Source organism: Bos grunniens, chromosome 8 (genome assembly GCF_055505025.1).
Source record: "Bos grunniens cultivar Pamir isolate PY7600 chromosome 8, Bosgru_T2T1.0, whole genome shotgun sequence".
NCBI classification, from domain to species: Eukaryota; Metazoa; Chordata; class Mammalia; order Artiodactyla; family Bovidae; genus Bos; species Bos grunniens.
The window spans coordinates 55,030,527-55,051,847 of NC_141172.1; positions in this window are offsets into that span (position 1 = coordinate 55,030,527).

The following is a 21,321-nucleotide window of genomic DNA, read 5'->3' on the forward strand; positions in this document are numbered from 1 at the left end:
CTCTATTCCTGTATATTTCCCTAGACTAAACATTGCATTAACTTGACTGTTTATGCACATTTTAATCAGGGACAAATTCATTCAATGAATGATATAGACGTGGGTGATATGGATATCATGTCTCATTGCGAAGAATGTAATGATACTGAATATATGTTGACCTTTTTTTTCAATTTCAATGAAACTGTAAACTAGTAGATTCTTTTTTTTTTTTTTTGCCTAGAACAGTGAATTCATCTTGGAAAATAATGTAGTATCCATCTTTTGTGACTTCATTATGTTGATTTTATAGCCATATATAACAAGGTAAGTAATAATGATTGCGGACACTTACTATACTATTAATGGTAATATTAAATTTTCCTCTACACATATTTCAGAGGCCAGAGAACAATTAAGTAATAATGATTGGGGACACTGTATACTATTAACGGTAATATTAAATTGTTCCTCTACACATATTTCAAAGGCCAGAGAACAATTAACTATCAAATTTACCATAGCCCATTTATTTGATTTTATTTGATAATTACTCAACAAAGTAAATTTTGAAACCTTTGCTATAAATAAACAAAATTAAATTCTGATGAACAAAGGGTAGAACCCTAACATCAGCTAATTACATGTGACTTACTATAGTCATGTGCCAAAGCCAGCTCATACATGCTTGTGAAAGACAACTGTTAACATTTTCAAAACGATTGAGAGCTGATTATTAAAATATAAATCATATAGCTTCTATGCAACTTATAAGAGATCAATTACAGTGAAACAAATATTAAGTCCTGAAAAGATGTAACTTACTGGTTAAGTCACTACATTTTACTATCGTCTGTGCTCTTGGAGTTATCTATATCTATGCATGTAAATTTTGTTCTTATCTGTATGATGGACATGCTGTGTGGCATGCTACTGAACATGTCTCCCCAGTTTTGTGTTCACTGAAATCCCATTTGTAGGTTGAAATTGGCCATGCCATGGTAGTATTTACAGTAAAGAGATGAAAATGGTACAAATCAGAGCATTTTATTTTTTATATTTATGGAGATTGAGTTGTTAAATATTTATGACACCATTTCTTTGCGAGTCCTTAGCAGTGCCTATAGGTCCTCTTCTTTTTGAATACCCATGTCTATTTTTGGCTTTTAACTCTTGAAAGGCAAATTATTCACTTTATGTTCTATTTGTTCTTGGTTTCCAACTTTGTCACCAATGCCTAACTGCAGTGTTACAGGAGAAACAATAAAGTGTGAGGGTAACAGAGTAGCATCTCTATCCTGGATGAGGCAGCCAGAAGTTTTACTTGTTCAAGAAGTCATTTTCCACCCCTCTTCTGTTTGCAGTGCCCAGAGGCTATTGCAAATGAAAGTTATGTTTTCACTGTTGGAAAGTGGTTGACAAAATCACTTCAGGCCCCTGCTGTTTACAATACACAGTCTGACAAATATGCTGGTTAAGAAAAGAATTATTTCCAACTTATTCCCTTTGGCAGGTAGAAACAACAAAAGTTGGCTTGTGTGTGTGCATGCGGTTCTGTATTTATTTATTTGCTTTTGTTGGTACTGTGAAGCTAGGAATGGAGTCATCTATATTTCCTTTCCTTCTTGAATAAGGCATCTAAATAAATGGTTTTATAAAAGTCAAATGACACATAACACATGGCACTCTGGGCAGTGGGTCCATCCCCCATCACCCGTCAAACCTGAAAAACACCTGCAGTTGTTCTTAGTGGTCAACAAAAGAAACTCTGGAAAACCATTTTTAGACAGGAAAACAATATTCAAATGACTGAGTTTCTCTCAGAATCACCGGGAGATAGGAGGACTGGCCACAGGGCTGCAGAGCCAGGGAGAAAAGAAGTACTTGAAACCACCCCATATGCACAACCAATTATCGTTTGCTGTTGTTTTTTCTGTTGACTAGTAGCAGCCACCATCCTTACTAACCACCAGCAAGACCAGAAAACTCCATTGTGTTCTTCCTTCCTTTTCCCTGCTAGGACCTGATTGTAGGTCTGAAACAGGTGCATTTAACTGAGGGTGCCCAACTATTGCCCACTCAAGGCTGAAGTAGACTAGAAAGTGTGCTCACTGGCCTTTCTAACATCTAAAGTGGGAATCTCATAATAGAGGAGCATTCCTCAGCATGGGTAGGTGGTGGACATACTGAGTGGCCAAAAGAGACAATTGCCTGTAGCATTCTCTTAGTACTTATCTTCTGTGGGGAAGCTCAGTCACTTCAGTCTCATACTTTTATAGAGCTGTGCTGTTTTGTTCTTTGCTGTATGACATATGGTGAGAACCAATTCCAAGAGCCCTGGAGACACTGCATCTGCATGTCCTGCACCTAAGTGACGTTTTAAGTCTTGAGAAGAAAGAGCAGTGTTCTAGCATGCACAGAACATATGCTAATCAGCTGCACTCTTCAGGCACAAATGAAGATAATGTGTTCATTGTTTAGACACTGAAATTGTTCATTACAAAATGACACAGTGTTTGCCAATTTTGTCTTCATTATAAATGTAAATATTAACTGGCGATATGCAAAAGAATACAAAAAGTCAACAGCAATTAATTGGCTTCTGCAGTAATTAGCAACTGTAAGGCAAACACTTAGGAGCCGTTGTAATTGTCTGCATTAGGAATACACCTCCTGTACAGATCTAATTAGCAATTTAAGTAGTTCAGAAATTATATGCCTCCTGCCTTTACACTCCCTGAAGTACTGTTCATTAATGGGGGAAAAAATTGCTAGTAAATGTCATTTGCATTGTCTTGCGTTAAGGGCTCTACATCAAAGCCTCCGTTACTGCCTCATACTGAATAATTCTGAGCTGTGGCTTGTGGACCAATACAGCTGTAATTAGACAATAATGCTTTTGTAAACACAAGGCACAAAGTCTGAGTATGGTTTATTTTGCTCTGAGGTATCCCCTTCATGGTTCAAGCTGTAAATAAGAAGAAGATAGAAAAAAGGCGATAGATGAAAAATAAAGATTGAAGGTGACAAATGTTGACTCTTCACAGGCTGTTGAAGTGATAGTTAAAAGGGATATTTAAAAGACTTTTCACCAAGTTTTAGTTGAGATTTTAGTAGTGAAGCTGATGCAGATACCAATGGTCTTGTCTGCGGAGACGGGTCAAAATTATGATTTAAGGATATGCAGATGACAAAATAGTTTTTGACTACATCTGTGCTATGTGGTAAGAATTACATATAACACAGAGTGTCCATGATAAAATCTAAAATAGTGCTTGAGTACATTATATTTCGGTGATGCATCAGTCAGAATTGAAATGTCTGATTAATGAACTTCTAATTTATATCATTCCTATACTTCCAAGTGTATGGGCATCTTTTGTTGTAGGTCATAACTTCTAGCTGTAAAAACATCAAGGGACAAAATTCCTGGTGGAGATTCTGGAAATACAGAAAATTTTGATTTAGTTAAGAACTCTTGAGAAATTTTAATCAGTTAACTTGGATTAAAAGAAAAAAGAGAACCTTATATTATGGATAATAAATCTGGGAGAGATGATCAAATACAAAAAAGTTTGAATCAGTATTCAAAGTGATATCTACAGGCTAAGATAAAACATTAAGATGCTAAGATAACATACAATTGGGGTAATGAACAAACTTGAACTTGGCTTCAAAATATAAGGTGCGAATAAGACTGAAGGCTCTTTTTTAAAAACATGAGCCTAAAAAAAGTCACAGTGTGACATATCTGACAAAGGAAAAGAAAGTTTTGAAGTGGATTAATAGGAATATAGTATCTATAAGAATGGCAAATAATTGTCTCATTGATTTTTGCATTGCTGATATTGTACACTGTTATTAAGTCTGGATTCTATATTTTAACAAGGACATGGAACATGTCAAAGAAGGTTAAATAGCACAGGACATCTGAAGCCAGGTCTCATGAGTAATGGTTGATAAAATCTGTGATGCAGCATGTGAAAAGATAAGACTTTTCCAGTATCTTCATGTGTGCATGCGTGTGCACGCTCAGTTGTTAAGTCATGTCCGACTCTTGAGACCCTGTGGACTATAGCCCGCTTGGCTCCTCTGTCCATGGAATTTCCAGGCAAGAATACTGGAGTGGGCCGCCATTTCCTCCTTCTGGGGGTTTTCCCAACCCAGAGATTGAATCTGCATCTCCTGTGTCTCCTGTATGGCAGGCAGATTCTTTACCCCGGATCCCCCAGGGAAGCCCAGTACTTCCATATAAAATAGAGAATTATTCTACATGGCCTCACAAGATAGACCTGGATTTAATATAGGAATATTGTGTGATGATTTTAGCTTAACATATAAAGAAAAGTTTAAACAGTTGGAGTTGTTAGACAATTAAAATGGGTTACCTTCTAGATTGTATGCCTTTCTTGTAACTACTCTTACTTAAAACCCTGCACTGTTATGAGATTTTGCTTACATTGGTCTCCAATTATGATAAAGCAAATATAGGGAGGAATGTTCATTGCCACCTATTGGCAAAAACAGAGAACTAAAAAGGATTGAAGATCATTTGTTTTTTCTGAAGTCAGAATTTATGAGCAGATAGATAATATTTAAGTAGTTATTTTAATAATTATAAATTCAAATCTGTGAATGGAAGTCTCATGTGTTTGTTATATGAGTTCCTTTTCAGTGGAAATGTTACTACTTTAAAATGAACATGAATGTGGGTAGAAAGAAAGGATAGCTATGTGATATGTAAAAGGATATATTCATCTATAAAATATATGTTGATAACATATTCACTAACCTCTAAGAAGTAAAATAGGATCAGTGGGTATAACATATTTGTGTTTTTTGTAACATTTTTCAGTGTTTTCTTATTCATAAATTTATAAAAGTACAATATTTTTAAGGTAAAATATTTAGGAACCACTGAAAGATTTTTATTAGATGAGTGATAATTAAAATTTAATTTTATATTTATATACAAAAATTACTTAAGTAATTTAAAAAATTATTGAATTTATATTTAAATCATTAAAATTTAAAATTAAATCATTAAGATTTAATTTTATATTTATATTGTATTATATAGTTACTTTTGATGTTTAAATACAAATGAAAATTTGCTTGTGATCCTTGGGGATTTAGCTGTGAGATATTATTGATGGATTCTACATTCAACTATAGACAGTAGCCATATGTGAACATCTCTCATGAATACATCTTTCAGTTTTTGTATCAACAATTTAGTGAGCACTTGCTATGTGCCAGGAACCATTGTAAATGTGGAGAATATAGTCAGTAATAGTAAAGCATAGAGCCTATATTCTTGAGGATTATAGTCTGTTTTGGGGAAATTGGGTAGGAATGAATATATACCCTGAACAATGAAAACAGAATCACTTCAGAGAAATGCACTTTATAAAGAAAATAAAGCAGGACCATTTAGATAGGGATAGAGCTGAAGAACTTTGGGTTGGGTGGTCTGGGAAGACCTTTTTTTAAAAGGTGGTATTTGAAAAAGTTGTGAATTGTGAGAAGTTGCAGCTGTGCAAAAATCTGGGGGAATATTCCAAGCAGAAAAAAAGAGTTGATGTTTTAAGATTTATGTTGACAATTAACTTTCATGTTCAAATTATTGTAAAGGAAAGGAGAAATATGAGCCTGAATTGTGAACTGGGATAAAATGGTACAAGAGTTTGGAGAGATAGACAGTGGCTAGATCATGTAAAACCTTTTCAGTCAGATTACAGACCTTGTATTTTGTCCTAAGCATAATGGAAAGTGTTTGGTGTCTTAAGTTAGGGCAGGAGTGAACCAAATTTGGAAGTGTCCTACTTTTGTAATAAAGTTTTATTGAAATGCAGCCAGACACATATGTTTACATTTATATATTGTCTGTGGCTGTTTTTGTGTTACACGGCCAAAAGTTGGGTATTTTGTGACAAAGACCATATGGCTCACACAGTATAAAATATTTACTATCTGACCTTTTACAAAGGAAGATTGCCTATCTCTGAGCTCAGGAATCATATCTTTCATACATTTTAGGCCACACTGTCTGTGAAGCATCATAGGGGGATATAAAATTAGGAGGCTACTGTTATAGTCTAGGTGAAATACAATTGTGTTTTATACTACTCTAGAAAATAACGAGAATGGGAGTGATTGAAAGTTGTGGAAAATGTTGAGCTAGAATGGAAGATATTTTCTAATGATTTAAATATATGGGTTTAAATATATGGATAAAAATATATGAGAGAAATCAATAATTATAAGAATTTTTTTTAAATTTTATTTTATTTTTAAACTTTATGATATTGTATTAGTTTTGCCAAATATCGAAATGAATCCGCCACAGGTATACATCTGTTCCCCATCCTGAACCCTCCTCCCTCCTCCCTCCCCATACCATCCCTCTGGGTCGTCCCAGTGCACCAGCCCCAAGCATCCAGTATCGTGCATTGAACCTGGACTGGCGACTCGTTTCATACATGATATTATACATATTTCAATGCCATTCTCCCAAATCTTCCCACCCTCTCCCTCTCCCTCAGAGTCCATAAGACTGATCTATACATCAGTGTCTCTTTTGCTGTCTCATACACAAGGTTATTGTTACCATCTTTCTAAATTCCATATATATGCGTTAGTATACTGTATTGGTGTTTTTCTTTCTGGCTTACTTCACTCTGTATAATAGGCTCCAGTTTTGTCCACCTCATTAGAACTGATTCAAATGTATTCTTTTTAATGGCTGAGTAATACTCCATTGTGTATATGTACCACAGCTTTCTTATCCATTCATCTGATGATGGACATTGAGATTGCTTCCATGTCCTGGCTATTATAAACAGTGCTGCGATGAACATTGGGGTACACGTGTCTCTTTCCCTTCTGGTTTCCTCAGTGTGTATGCCCAGCAGTGGGATTGCTGGATCATAAGGCAGTTCTATTTCCAGTTTTTTAAAGAATCTCCACACTGTTCTCCATAGTGGCTGTACTAGTTTGCATTCCCACCAACAGTGTAAGAGGGTTCCCTTTTCTTCACACCCTCTCCAGCATTTATTGCTTGTAGACTTTTGGATCACAGCCATTCTGACTGGGGTGAAATGGTACCTCATAGTGGTTTTGATTTGCATTTCTCTGATAATGAGTGATGTTGAGCATCTTTCATGTGTTTGTTAGCCATCTGTATGTCTTCTTTGGAGAAATGTCTATTTAGTTCTTTGGCCCATTTTTTGATTGGGTCATTTATTTTTCTGGAATGAGCTGTAGGAGTTGCTTGTATATTTTTGAGATTAGTTGTTTCTCAGTTGTTTCATTTGCTATTATTTTCTCCCATTCTGAAGGCTGCCTTTTCACCTGGCTAATAGTTTCCTTTGTTGTGCAGAAGCTTTTAATTTTAATTAGGTCCCATTTGTTTATTTTTGCTTTTATTTCCAATATTCTGGGAGGAGGGTCATAGAGGATCCTGCTGTGATGTATGTTGGAGAGTGTTTTGCCTATGTTCTCCTCTAGGAGTTTTATAGTTTCTGGTCTTACGTTTAGATCTTTAATCCATTTTGAGTTTATTTTTGTGTATGGTGTTAGAAAGTGTTCTAGTTTCATTCTTTTACAAGTGGTTGACCAGTTTTCTCAGCACCACTTGTTAAAGAGATTGTCTTTAATCCATTGTATATTCTTGCCTCCTTTGTCAAAGATAAGGTGTCCATATGTGCATGGATTTATCTCTGGGCTTTCTATTTTGTTCCATTGATCTATATTTCTGTCTTTGTGCCAGTACCATACTGTCTTGATAACTGTGGCTTTGTAGTAGAGCCTGAAGTCAGGTAGGTTGATTCCTCCAGTTCCATTCTTCTTTCTCAAGATTGCTTTGGCTATTCGAGGTTTTTTGTATTTCCATACAAATTGTGAAATTATTTGTTCTAGCTCTGTGAAGAATACCATTGGTAGCTTGATAGGGATTGCATTGAATCTATAAATTGCTTTGGGTAGTATACTCATTTTCACTATATTGATTCTTCCAGTCCATGAACATGGTATATTTCTCCATCTATAAGTGTCCTCTTTGATTTCTTTCACCAGTGTTTTATAGTTTTCTATATATAGGTCTTTAGTTTCTTTAGGTAGATATATTCCTAAGTGTTTTATTCTTTCCATTGCAATGGTGAATGGAATTGTTTCCTTAATTTCTCTTTCTGTTTTCTCATTATTAGTGTATAGGAATGCAAGGGATTTCTGTGTGTTGATTTTATATCCTGTGACTTTACTATAATCATTGATTAGTTCTAGTAATTTTCTGGTGGAGTCTTTAGGGTTTTCTATGTAGAGGATCATGTCATCTGCAAATAGTGAGAGTTTTACTTCTTCTTTTCCAATTTGGATTCCTTTTATTTCGTTTTCTGCTCTGACTGCTGTGGCCAAAACTTCCAAAATTATGTTGAATAGTAATGGTGAAAGTGGGTACCCTTGTCTTGTTCCTGACTTTAGAGGAAATGCTTTCAATTTTTCACCGTTGAGGATAATGTTTGCTGTGGGTTTGTCATATATAGCTTTTATTATGTTGAGGTATGTTCCTTCTATTCCTGCTTTCTGGAGAGTTTTTATCATAAATGGATGTTGAATTTTGTCAAAGGCTTTCTCTGCATCTATTGAGATAATCATATGGTTTTTATTTTTCAATTTGTTAATGTGGTGTATTACATTGATTCATTTGCGGATATTGAAGAATCCTTGCATCCCTGGGATAAAGCCCACTTGATCATGGTGTATGATCTTTTTAATGTGTTGTTGGATTCTGATTGCTAGAATTTTGTTAAGGATTTTTGCATCTATGTTCATCAGTGATATTGGCCTGTAGTTTCCTTTTTTGTGGGATCTTTGTCAGCTTTTGGTATTAGGGTGATGGTGGCCTCATAGAATGAGTTTGGAAGTTTACCTTCCTCTGCAATTTTCTGGAAGAAGCTCTTCTCTAAATTTTTGGTAGAATTCAGCTGTGAAGCCGTCTGGACCTGGGCTTTTGTTTGCTGGAAGATTTTTGATTACAGTTTCAATTTCCGTGCTTGTGATGGGTCTGTTAATATTTTGTATTTCTTCTGGTCGAGTTTTGGAAAGTTGTACTTTTCTAAGAATTTGTCCATTTCTTCCACGTTGTCCATTTTATTGGCATATAATTGTTGATAGTAGTCTCTTATGATCCTTTGTATTTCTGTGTTGTCTGTTGTGATCTCTCCATTTTCATTTCTAATTTTATTGATTTGATTTTTCTCCCTTTGTTTCTTGATGAGTTGGCTAATGGTTTGTCAATTTTATATATCCTGTCAAAGAACCAGCTTTTGGCTTTGTTGATTTTTGCTATGGTCTCTTTTGTTTCTTTTGCATTTATTTCTGCCCTAATTTTTAAGATTTCTTTCCTTCTACTAACCCTGGGGTTCTTCATTTCTTCCTTTTCTAGTTGCTTTAGGTGTAGAGTTAGGTTATTTATTTGACTTTTTTCTTGTTTCTTGAGGTGTGCCTGTATTGCTATGATTCTTCCCCTTAGGACTGCTTTTACCGTGTCCCTCAGGTTTTGGGTTGTTGTGTTTTCATTTTCATTCATTTCTATGCAAATTTTGATTTCTTTTTTGATTTTTTTCTGTGATTTGTTGGTTATTCAGCAGTGTGCTGTTCAGCCTCCATATGTTGGAATTTTTAATAGTTTTTCTCCTGTAATTGAGATCTAATCTTACTGCATTGTGGTCAGAAAAGATGCTTGGAATGATTTCTATTTTTTTGAATTTACCAAGGCTAGCTTTATGGCCCAGGATGTGATCTATCCTGGAGAAGGTTCCATGTGCGCTTGAGAAAAAGTTGAAATTCATTGTTTTGGGATGAAATGTCCTATAGATATCAATTAGGTCTAACTGGTCTATTGTATTGTTTAAAGTTTGTGTTTCCTTGTTAATTTTCTGTTTAGTTGATCTATCGATAGGTGTGAGTGGGGTATTAAAGTCTCCCACTATTATTGTGTTATTGTTAATTTCCCCTTTCATACTTGTTAGCATTTGTCTTACATATTGTGGTGCTCCCGTGTTGGGTGCATATATATTTATAATTGTTATATCTTCTTCTTGGATTGATCCTTTGATCATTATGTAGTGACCATCTTTGTCTCTTTTCACAGCCTTTGTTTTAAAGTCTATTTTATCTGATATGAGTATTGCTACTCCTGCTTTCTTTTGGTCCCTATCTGCATGGAAAATCTTTTTCCAGCCCTTCACTTTCAGTCTGTATGTGTCCCCTGTTTTGAGGTGGGTCTCTTGTAGACAACATATGTAGGGGTCTTGTTTTTGTATCCATTCAGCCAGTCTTTGTCTTTTGGTTGGGGCATTCAACCCATTTACGTTTAAGGTAATTACTGATAAGTATGATCCCGTTGCCATTTACTTTTTTGTTTTGGGTTCGAATTTATACACCATTTTTGTGTTTCCTGTCTAGAGAATATCCTTCAGTATTTGTTGGAGAGCTGGTTTGGTGGTGCTGAATTCTTTCAGCTTTTGCTTGTCTGAGAAGCTTTTGATTTCTCCTTCATATTTGAATGAGATCCTTGCTGGGTACAATAATCTGGGCTGTAGGTTATTTTCTTTCCTCACTTTAAGTATGTCTTGCCATTCCCTCCTGGCTTGAAGAGTTTCTATTGAAAGATCAGCTGTTATCCTTATGGGAATTCCCTTGTGTGTTATTTGTTGTTTTTCCCTTGCTGCTTTTAATATTTGTTCTTTGTGTTTGATCTTTGTCAATTTGATTAATATATGTCTTGGGGTGTTTCACCTTGGGTTTATCCTGTTTGGGATTCTCTGGGTTTCTTGGACTTGGGTGATTATTTCCTTCCCCGTTTTAGGGAAGTTTTCAACTATTATCTCCTCAAGTATTTTCTCATGGTCTTTCTTTTTGTCTTCTTCTTCTGGGACCCCTATGATTCAAATGTTATAGTGTTTAATATTGTCCTGGAGGTCTCTGAGATTGTCCTCATTTCTTTTAATTCGTTTTTCTTTTATCCTCTCTGATTCATTTATTTCTACCATTCTATCTTCTAATTCACTAATCCTATCTTCTGCCTCTGTTATTCTACTATTTGTTGCCTCCAGAGTGTTTTTAATTTCATTTATTGCATTATTCATTATATATTGACTCTTTTTTATTTCTTCTAGGTCCTTGTTAAACCTTTCTTGCATCTTCTCAATCCTTGTCTCCAGGCTATTTATCTGTGATTCCATTTTGATTTCAAGATTTTGGATCAATTTCACTATCATTATTTGGAATTCTTTATCAGGTAGATTCCCTATCTCTTCCTCTTTTGTTTGGTTTGGTGGGCATTTATCCTGTTCCTTTACCTGCTGGGTATTCCTCTGTCTCTTCGTCTTGTTTAAATTGCTGAGTTTGGGGTGTCCTTTCTGTATTCTGGCAGTTTGTGGAGTTCTCTTTATTATGGCATTTCCTCGCTGTGTGTGGGTTTGTACAGGTGGCTTGTCAAGGTTTCTTGTTTAGGGAAGCTTGTGTCAGTGTTCTGGTGGGTGGAACTGTATTTCTTCTCTCTCCTTTCGAAGACTTGGGTTTCTTTTCTGGGTGCCTGATGTCCTCTGCCAGCATTCAGAGGTTGTTTTGTGGAATTTACTCGGTGTTTAAATGTTCTTTTGATGAATTTGTGGGGGAGAAGGTATTCTCCCCGTCCTACTCCTCCACCATCTTAGCTCCTCCTCAGAATTTTGGTTTATACTCCATATATAAAATTGTCAATAATTTATAACATTTTTAAGGGTACTCCATATATAAAATTGTCAATAATTTATAACATTTTTGAACTAAGAATTATAATATTTTTAGTTATGTGCAGGGAAAAATAGGAAAACAGTTTTTCATCATGTGTTAGAAAGATCTATCTGTCTGTAATCTATTTACTTATTTAAAAAAAAAAATCTAACCTTGGAGTTAGATATCTATTCAGTCAAGTATTGTTAAGTGGTCTTGGACAAGCTGCTTACAATCAACACCAATTTTTAAATGTTAAGTTATAAAATTAATAATACACAAAGACATTGCATGACTTTTTCCAGATTTATTTATAATTTTTTAAAAATTAGAGTAAAATAAGCATTCAGTTTATTATTTTGTCGTATACAACTCTTTGTGACCCCATGGTCTGCAACATGCCAGGCTTCCCTGTCCATCACCAACTCCCAGAGCTTGCTCAAACTCATGTCCATCGAGTTGGTGATGCCATCAACCATTTCATCCTTTGTCATCCCCTTCTCCTGCCTTTGGTCTTTCCCAACATCAGGGTCTTTTCCAAAGAGTCAATTCTTTGCACCAGGTGGTCAAAGTATAGGAACTTCAGCTTCAACATTAGTCCTTCCAATGAATATTTAGGACTGATTTTCTTTTTTATTTTTTAATATAAATTTATTTATTTTAACTGGAGGCTAATTACTTTACAATATTGTATCGGTTTTGCTATCAGATCAGATCAGTCTCTCAGTGGTGTCCAACTCTTTGCGACCCCATGCATTGCAGCACGCCAGGCCTCCCTGTCCATCACCAACTCCCGGAGTTCACTGAGATTCACGTCCATCGAGTCAGTGATGCCATCCAGCCATCTCATCCTCTGTCGTCCCCTTCTCCTCCTGCCTCCAATCCCTCCCAGCATCAGAGTCTTTTCCAATGAGTCAACTCTTCGCATGAGGTGGCCAAAGTACTGGAGTTTCAGCTTTACCATCATTCCTTCCAAAGAAAGGATCCCAGGGCTGATCTCCTTCAGAATGGACTGGTTGGATCTCCTTGCAGTCCAAGGGACTCTCAAGAGTCTTCTCCAACACCACAGTTCAAAAGCATCAATTCTTCGGCGCTCAGCCTTCTTCACAGTCCAACTCTCACATCCATACATGACCACAGGAAAAACCATAGCCTTGACTAGTCGAACCTTTGTTGGCAAAGATTGACATAAATCCGCCACAGGTGTACATGTGTTCCCCATCCTGAACACCCCTCCCACCTCCCACCCTATACCATCCCTCTGGGCCATCCCGTGGACCAACCCTGAGCACCCTGTATCATGCATCGAACCTGGACTGGTGATTTGTTTCACATATGATAAAATACATGTTTCAATGCCATTCTCCCAAATCATCCCACCCTTGCACTCTCCCACAGAGTCCAAAAGACTGTTCTATACATCTGTGTCTCTTTTGTTGTCTCGCATACAGGGTTATTATTACCATCTTTCTAAATTCCATATTTATCTGTTAGTATACTGTATTGGTGTTTTTCTTTCTGGCTTCACTCTGTATAATAGGCTCCAGTTTCATCCACCTCATTAGAACTGATTCAAATGTATTCTTTTTAATGGCTGAGTAATACTCCATTGTGTATATGTACCACAGCTTTCTTATCCATTCATCTGCTGATGGACATCTAGGTTGCTTCCATGTCCTGGCTATTGTAAACAGTGCTGTGATGAACATTCAGTTTATCAGGGTACATGTGTCTCTTTCAATTCTGGTTTCCTCTGTGTGTATGCCCAGCAGTGGGATTGCTGTTCTATTTCTATTTCCAGTTTCTTAAGAAATCTCCACATTGTTCTCCATAGTGGCTGTACTAGTTTGCAATCCCACCAACAGTGTAAGAGGGTTCCCTTTTCTTCATACCCTCTCCAGCATTTATTGCTTGTAGACTTTTGGATCACAGCCATTCTGACTGGCGTGAAATGGTACATCATTGTGGTTTTGATTTGCATTTCTCTGATAATGAGTGATGTTGAGCATCATTTCATGTGTTTGTTAGCCATCTGTAAGGCTTCTTTGGAGAAATATCTGTTTAGTTCTTTGGCCCATTTTTTGATTGGGTCATTTATTTTTCTGGAATTGAGCTGTAGGAGTTGCTTGTATATTTTTGAGATTAGTCGTTTTTAAGTTGCTTCATTTGCTATTATTTTCTCCCATTCTGAAGGCTGTCTTTTCACCTTGCTTATAGTTTCCTTTGTTGTGCAGAAGCTTTTAATTTTAATTAGGTCCCATTTGTTTATTTTTGCTTTTATTTCCAATATTCTGGGAGGTGGGTCATAGAGGATCCTGCTGTGAGCTATGTCAGAGAGTGTTTTGCCTATGTTCTCCTCTAGGAGTTTTATAGTTTCTGGTCTTACATTTAGATATTTAATCCATTTTGAGTTTATTTTTGTGTATGGTGTTAGAAAGTGTTCTAGTTTCCACTGGTTAAACTAGCACCACTGGTTAAAGAGATTGCCTTTCCATTGTATATAAGGTGTCCATAGGTGTGTGGATTTATCTCTGGGCTTTCTGTTTTGTTCCATTGATGTATATTTCTGTCTTTGTGCCAGTACCATACTGTCTTGATGACTGTGGCTTTGTAGTAGAGCCTGAAGTCAGGCAGGTTGATTCCTCCAGTTCCATTCTTCTTGCTCAAGATTGCTTTGGCTATTTGATTTTTTTTTTTGTATTTTCATACAAATTGTGAAATTATTTGTTCTAGCTCTGTGAAAAATACTGTTGGTAGTTTGATAGGGATTGCATTGAATCTATAGATTGCTTTGGGAAGTATACTCATTTTGAATATATTGATTCCTTCCATCCACAAACACGGTATATTTCTCCATCTATTAGTGACCTCTTTGATTTCTTTCACCAGTGTTTTATAGTTTTCTATATATAGGTCTTTTGTTTCTTTAGGTAGATATATTCCTAAGTATTTTATTCTTTTCATTGCAATGGTGAATGGAATTGTTTCCTTAATTTCTATTTTCTCATTATTAGTGTATAGGAATGCAAGGAAATTCTGTGTGTTGATTTTATATCCTGCAACTTTACTATATTAATTGATTAGCTCTAGTAATTTTCTGGTGGAGTCTTTAGGGTTTTCTATATAGAGGATCATGTCATCTGCAAATAGTGAGAATTTTACTTCTTCTTTTTCAATTTGGATTTCTTTAATTACTTTTTCTTCTTTGACTGTTGTGGCCAAAACTTCCGAAACTATGCTGAATAGTAGTGGTGACAGTGGGCACCTTTGTCTTGTTCCTGACTTTAGGGGAAATGCTTTCAATTTTTCACCGTTGAGGATAATGTTTGCTGTGGGTTTGTCATATATCAGATCAGATCAGATCAGTCACTCAGTCATGTCCGACTCTTTGCGACCCCATGAATCACAGGATGCCAGGCCTCCCTGTCCAATACCAACTCCCGGAGTTCACTGAGACTCACGTCCATCGAGTCAGTGATGCCATCCAGCCATCTCATCCTCTGTCGTCCCCTTCTCCTCTTGCCCCCAATCCCTCCCAGTATCAGAGTCTTTTCCAATGAGTCAACTCTTCGCATGAGGTGGCCAAAGTACTGGAGTTTCAGCTTTACCATCATTCCTTCCAAAGAAATCCCAGGGCTGATCTCCTTCAGAATGGACTGGTTGGATCTCCTTGCAGTCCAAGGGACTCTCAAGAGTCTTCTCCAATACCACAGTTCAAAAGCATCAGTTCTTTGGTGCTCAGCCTTCTTCACAGTCCAACTCTCACATCCATACATGACCACAGGGAAAACCATGTCACATGCTAGTAAAGTAATGCTCAAAATTCTTCAAGCCAGGCTTCAGCAATATGTGAACTGTGAACTTCCTGATGTTCAAGCTGGTTTTAGAAAAGGCAGAGGAACCAGAGATCAAATTGCCAACATCCGCTGGATCATGGAAAAAAGCAAGAGAATTCTAGAAAAACATCTATTTTTGCTTTATTGACTATGCCAAAGCCTTTGACTGTATGGATCACAATAAACTGTGGGAAATTCTTCAAGAGATGGGAATACCAGATCACCTGACCTGCCTCTTGAGAAATTTGTATGCAGGTCAGGAAGCAACAGTTAGAACTGGACATGGAACAACAGATTGGTTCCAAATAAGAAAAGAAGTACGTCAAGGCTGTATATTGTCACCCTGTTTATTTAAATTATATGCACAGTACACCATGAGAAATCCTGGACTGGAAGAAACACAAGCTGGAATCAAGATTGCCGGGAGAAATATCAATAACCTCAGATATGCAGATGATACCACCCTTATGGCAGAAAGTTAAGAGGAACTAAAAAGCCTCTTGATACAAGTGAAAGTGGAGAGTGAAAAAGTGGGATTAAAGCTCAACATTCAGAAAACGAAGATCATGGCATCCGGTCCCATCACTTCATGGGAAATAGATGCGGAAACAGTGGAAACAGTGTCAGACTTTATTTTTCTGGGCTCGAAAATCACTGCAGATGGTGACTGCAGCCATGAAGTTAAATGACGCTTACTCCTTGGAAGGAAAGTTATGACCAACCTAGATAGCATATTCAAAAGCAGAGATATTACTTTGTCATATATAGCTTTTATTATGTTGAGGAATGTTCCTTCTATTCCTGCTTTCTGGAGGGTTTTTATCATAAATGGATGTTGAATTTTGTCAAAGGCTTTCTCTGCATCTATTGAGATAATCATATGGCTTTTATTTTTCAATTTGTTAATGTGGTGTGTTACATTGATTGATTTGCAGATATTGAAGAATCCTTGCATCCCTGGGATAAAGCCCACTTGGTCATGATGTATGATCTTTTTAATGTGTTGTTGGATTCTGATTGCTAGAATTTTCTAAAGGATTTTGCATCTATGTTCATCAGTGATATTGGCCTGTAGTTTTTTTTGTGTGTGTGTGGCATCTTTGTTTTGTGGCATATGTTTTGGTATTAGGGTGATGGTGGCCTCATAGAATGAGTTTGGAAGTTTACCTTCATCTGCAATTTTCTGGAAGAACTTGAGTAGGATAGGTGTCAGCTCTTCTCTAAATTTTTGGTAGAATTCAGCTGTGAAGCCGTCTGGACCTGGGCTTTTGTTTGCTGGAAGATTTCTGATTACAGTTTCAATTTCCATGCTTGTGATGGGTCTTTTACGATTTTCTATTTCTTCCTAGTTCAGTTTTGAATAGTTGTACTTTTCTAAGAATTTGTCCATTTCTTCCACGTTGTCCATTTTATTGGCATATAATTGTTAATAGTAGTCTCTTATGATCCTTTGTATTTCTGTGTTGTCTGTTGTGATCTCTCCATTTTCATTTCTAATTTTATTGATTTGATTTTTCTCCCTTTGTTTCTTGATGAGTCTGGCTAATGGTTTGTCAATTTTATTTATCCTGTCAAAGAACCAGCTTTTGGCTTTGTTGATTTTTGCTATGGTCTCTTTTGTTTCTTTTGCATTTATTTCTGCCCTAATTTTTAAGATTTCTTTCCTTCTACTAACCCTGGGGTTCTTCATTTCTTCCTTTTCTAGTTGCTTTAGGTGTAGAGTTAGGTTATTTATTTGACTTTTTTCTTGTTTCTTGAGGTATGCCTGTATTGCTATGATTCTTCCCCTTAGGACTGCTTTTACAGTGTCCCTCAGGTTTTGGGTTGTTGTGTTTTCGTTTTCATTCGTTTCTATGCATATTTTGATTTCCTTTTTTATTTATCCTGTGATTTGTTGGTTATTCAGCAGTGTGTTGTTCAGCCTCCATATGTTGGAATTTTTAATAGTTTTTCTCCTGTAATTGAGATCTAATCTTACTGCATTGTGGTCAGAAAAGATGCCTGGAATGATTTCAATTCAAAATTCAAAACAATTTTTTTGAATTTACCAAGGCTAGATTTATGGCCCAGGATGTGATCTACCCTGGAGAAGGTTCTGTGTGTGCTTGAGAAAAAGGTGAAATTCATTGTTTGGGGATGAAATGTCCTATAGATATCAATTAGGTCTAACTGGTCTATTGTATCATTTAAAGTTTGTGTTTCTTTGTTAATTTTCTGTTTAGTTGATCTATCCATTGGTGTGAGTAGGGTATTAAAGTCTCTCACTATTATTGTGTTATTGTTAATTTCCCTTTTCATACTTGTTAGCATTTGTCTTACATATTGCAGTGCTCCTGTGTTGGGTGCACATATATTTATAATTGTTATGTCTTCTTCTTGGATTGATCCTTTGATCATTATGTAGTGTCCTTCTTTGTCTCTTTTCACAGCCTTTGTTTTAAAGTCTATTTTATCTGATATGGGTATTGCTACTCCTGCTTTCTTTTGGTCTCTATTTGCATGGAATATCTTTTTCCAGCCCTTCACTTTCAATCTGTATGTGTCCCTTGTTTCGAGGTGGGTCTCTTGTAGACAAAGTATATATGGGTCTTGTATTTGTATCCATTTAGCCAGTCTTTGTCTTTTGGTTGGGACATTCAACCCATTTACATTTAAGGTAATTATTGATAAGTATGATCCCATTGCCATTTACTTTATTATTGTGGGTTCGAGTTTATACACCCTTTCTGTGTTTCCTGTCTAGAAAAGATCCTTTAGCATTTGTTGGAGAGCTGGTTTGGTGTGCTGAATTCTCTCAGCTTTTGCTTGTCTGTAAAGCTTTTGATTTCTCCATATTTGAATGAGATCCTTGCTGGGTACAATAATCTGGGCTGTAGGTTATTTTCTTTCATCACTTTAAGTATGTCCTGCTATTCCCTCCTGGCCTGAAGAGTTTCTATTGAAAGATCAGCTGTTATCCTAATGGGAATCCCCTTGTGTCTTATTTGTTGTTTTTCCCTTTCTCCTTTTAATATTTGTTCTTTGTTTGATCTTTGTTAACTTGATTAATATGTGTCTTGGGGTGTCTCACCTTGGGTTTATCCTATTTGGGACTCTCTGGGTTTTTTGGACTTAAGTGATTATTTCCTTCCCCATTTTAGGGAAGTTTCCAACTATTATCTCCTCAAGTATTTTCTCATGGTCTTTCTTTTTGTCTTCTTCTTCTGGAACTCCTATGATTCGCCTGTTGGGGCGTTTAACATTGTCCCAGAGGTCTCTGAGATTGTCCTCATTTAATTCGTTTTTCTTTTTTCCTCTCTGTTTCATTTATTTCTACCATCCTGTCTTCTACCTCACTAATCCTATCTTCTGCCTCCGTTATTCTACTGTTGGCTCCTTCCGGAGTGTTTTTGATCTCATATATTACATTATTCATTATATATTGACTCTTTTTTATTTCTTTCAGGTCCTTGTTAAAGCTTTCTTGCTTCTTCTCAATCCTTGTCTCCAGGCTATTTACCTATAACTCCATTTTGTTTTCAAGATTTTGGATCATTTTCACTATCATTATTCAGAATTCTTTATCAGGTATATTCCCTATCTCTTCCTCTTTTGTTTGGTTTGGTGGGCATTTATCCTGCTCCTTTCCTGCTGGGTATTTCTCTGCCTCTTCATCTTGTTTATATTGCTGTGTTTGGGGTGGCCTTTCCATATTCTGGCAGTTTGTGGAGTTCTCTTTATTGTGGGGTTTCCTTGCTATTGGTGGGGCTGGACGGGTGGCTTGTCAAGGTTTCCTGGTTAGGGAAGCTTGTGTCGCTGTTCTGGTGGGTGGAGCTGGATTTCTCTCTCTGGAGTGCAGTGAAGTGTCCAGTAATGAGTTATGAGATGTCAGTGGGTTTGGAGTGACTTTGGGCAGCTTGTATATTGAAGCTCAGGGCTATGTTCCTATGTTGCTGGAGAATTTGCATGGTATGTCTTGCTCTGGAACTTGTTGGCCCTTGGGTGGTGCTTGGTTTCAGTGTAGGTATGGAGGCATTTGATGAGTTCCTATCGATTAATGTTCCCTGGAGTCAGGAGTTCTCTGGTATTCTCAGGATTTGGACTTAAGCCTCCTGGCACTGGTTTTCAGTCTTTATTCTTACAGTAGCCTCAAGACTTCTCCATCTATACTTCACTTTCAGATAGTTCCTTGATCCGGCTTATACTTCTCAAGATCTATAGGCCCCTTCCTGTGTGGTCAGTGCTAACTACAGGGTTTTAGTCTGTTGCACCTGTCACTTCCAAGGTGGTTCCCTCTGTTTTAGCTTCTGTTTGCTGGTCTCTTCAGTGTCTAATTTCCGCCCTGACACACGGGGGCGGTGGTGGACACTTATTTAGGCTCCCTTGTTCAGCCGAGCTGTGGGGAGGGAGAACGCTGCAGACATATCACTGGCATCTGTGGGGAGTGCTCACAGTGTCTCAGCCACACTGGGTTTGCCCCCACTCACAGTGTGTGTGCTTTCACTGTCTATACTGCTTAGGCTCTAGGTTGCTGTGCCAGGAACTGTCTGGGGCTGGCCCTGGGTTTTATGCACTTCCCAGGTCTAAGCCGTTCAGGTTCAGGTACTCGGTACTCCTCAAAGGTGCAGACTTGGTTGGGCCTGCGTTTTGTGCCCTTTGAAGGTCCGAGCAGCTCAGGTGACCAGGGGTTTGGCGAGTGCGGTCGCTGCAATTTATCGCCTCCCCCGTCCCTGCCGCTCGGTTTTCTGGGTGTACAACCAGAGCACCTCTCAGGCGGATGTCGACTGTCCAGAATCCCAAGAAGTCTTGTTCAGCAAGGAAGCCTGCTTGCAGTTTGGTAGATGATGCTTCTCTGGGGCCACGATTTCCCCCTTCTGGCTCTGGCTGCCCTCGCCTGCCTCCGGCGGGGGATGGGCCAGTCCGCAGTCAGTCCTTTGTTCGGTGAGCCGGTTTGGCAGTGTCTTAGGTTAGGGCTTTTCTGGAGGTAGCTATCCCACAGTCTGGTTTGCTATCTCAAGTTAGTTCCCTCAGATTGCCCTCAGGGCATTCAGGCCTGGTCCTTACTCTAAGCAATGCAGCCCACGCCTCCCTGCCCAGCCCCCGCTTGCTAGTGGTGGATGCAGGCATCTGCGCTGCTTCTCTGCTGGGAGTTACTGTTGGGCACGTAATCTGTGGGTTTTAATTATTTATTTATTTTTCCTCCTGGTTATGTTGCCTTCTGAGGTTCCAAGGCTTGCCACAGACTTGCCAATGAGAGTGTTTCCTGATGTTTGGAAAGTTCTCTCTTTTTTAAGACTCCCTTCCCGGGACGGATGTCCATCCCTACCTCTTTTGCCTCTCTTTTTATCTTTTATATTTTTTCTTACCTCCTTTTGGAGACAATGGCTGCTTTTTTGGGTGCCTGATGTCTTCTGCCAGCATTCAGAAGTTGTTTTGTGAAATTTACTCAGCATTCAAATGTTCTTTTGATGAATTTGTTGGGGAGAAAGTGGTCTCCCCGTCCTATTCCTCTGCCATCTTAGGACTGCCCCTCAGGACTGATTTTCTTTAGGATGGACTGGTTGGATCTCCTTGCAGTCCAAGGGACTCAAGAATCTTCTCCAACACCATGGTTCAAAAGCATCAATTCTTTGGTGCTCAGCTTTCTTTATAGTCCAACTCTCACATCCATACATGACTACTGGAGAAACTATTGCTTTGACTAAATGGACCTTTGTTGGCAAAATAATGTCTCTGCTTTTTTAATATG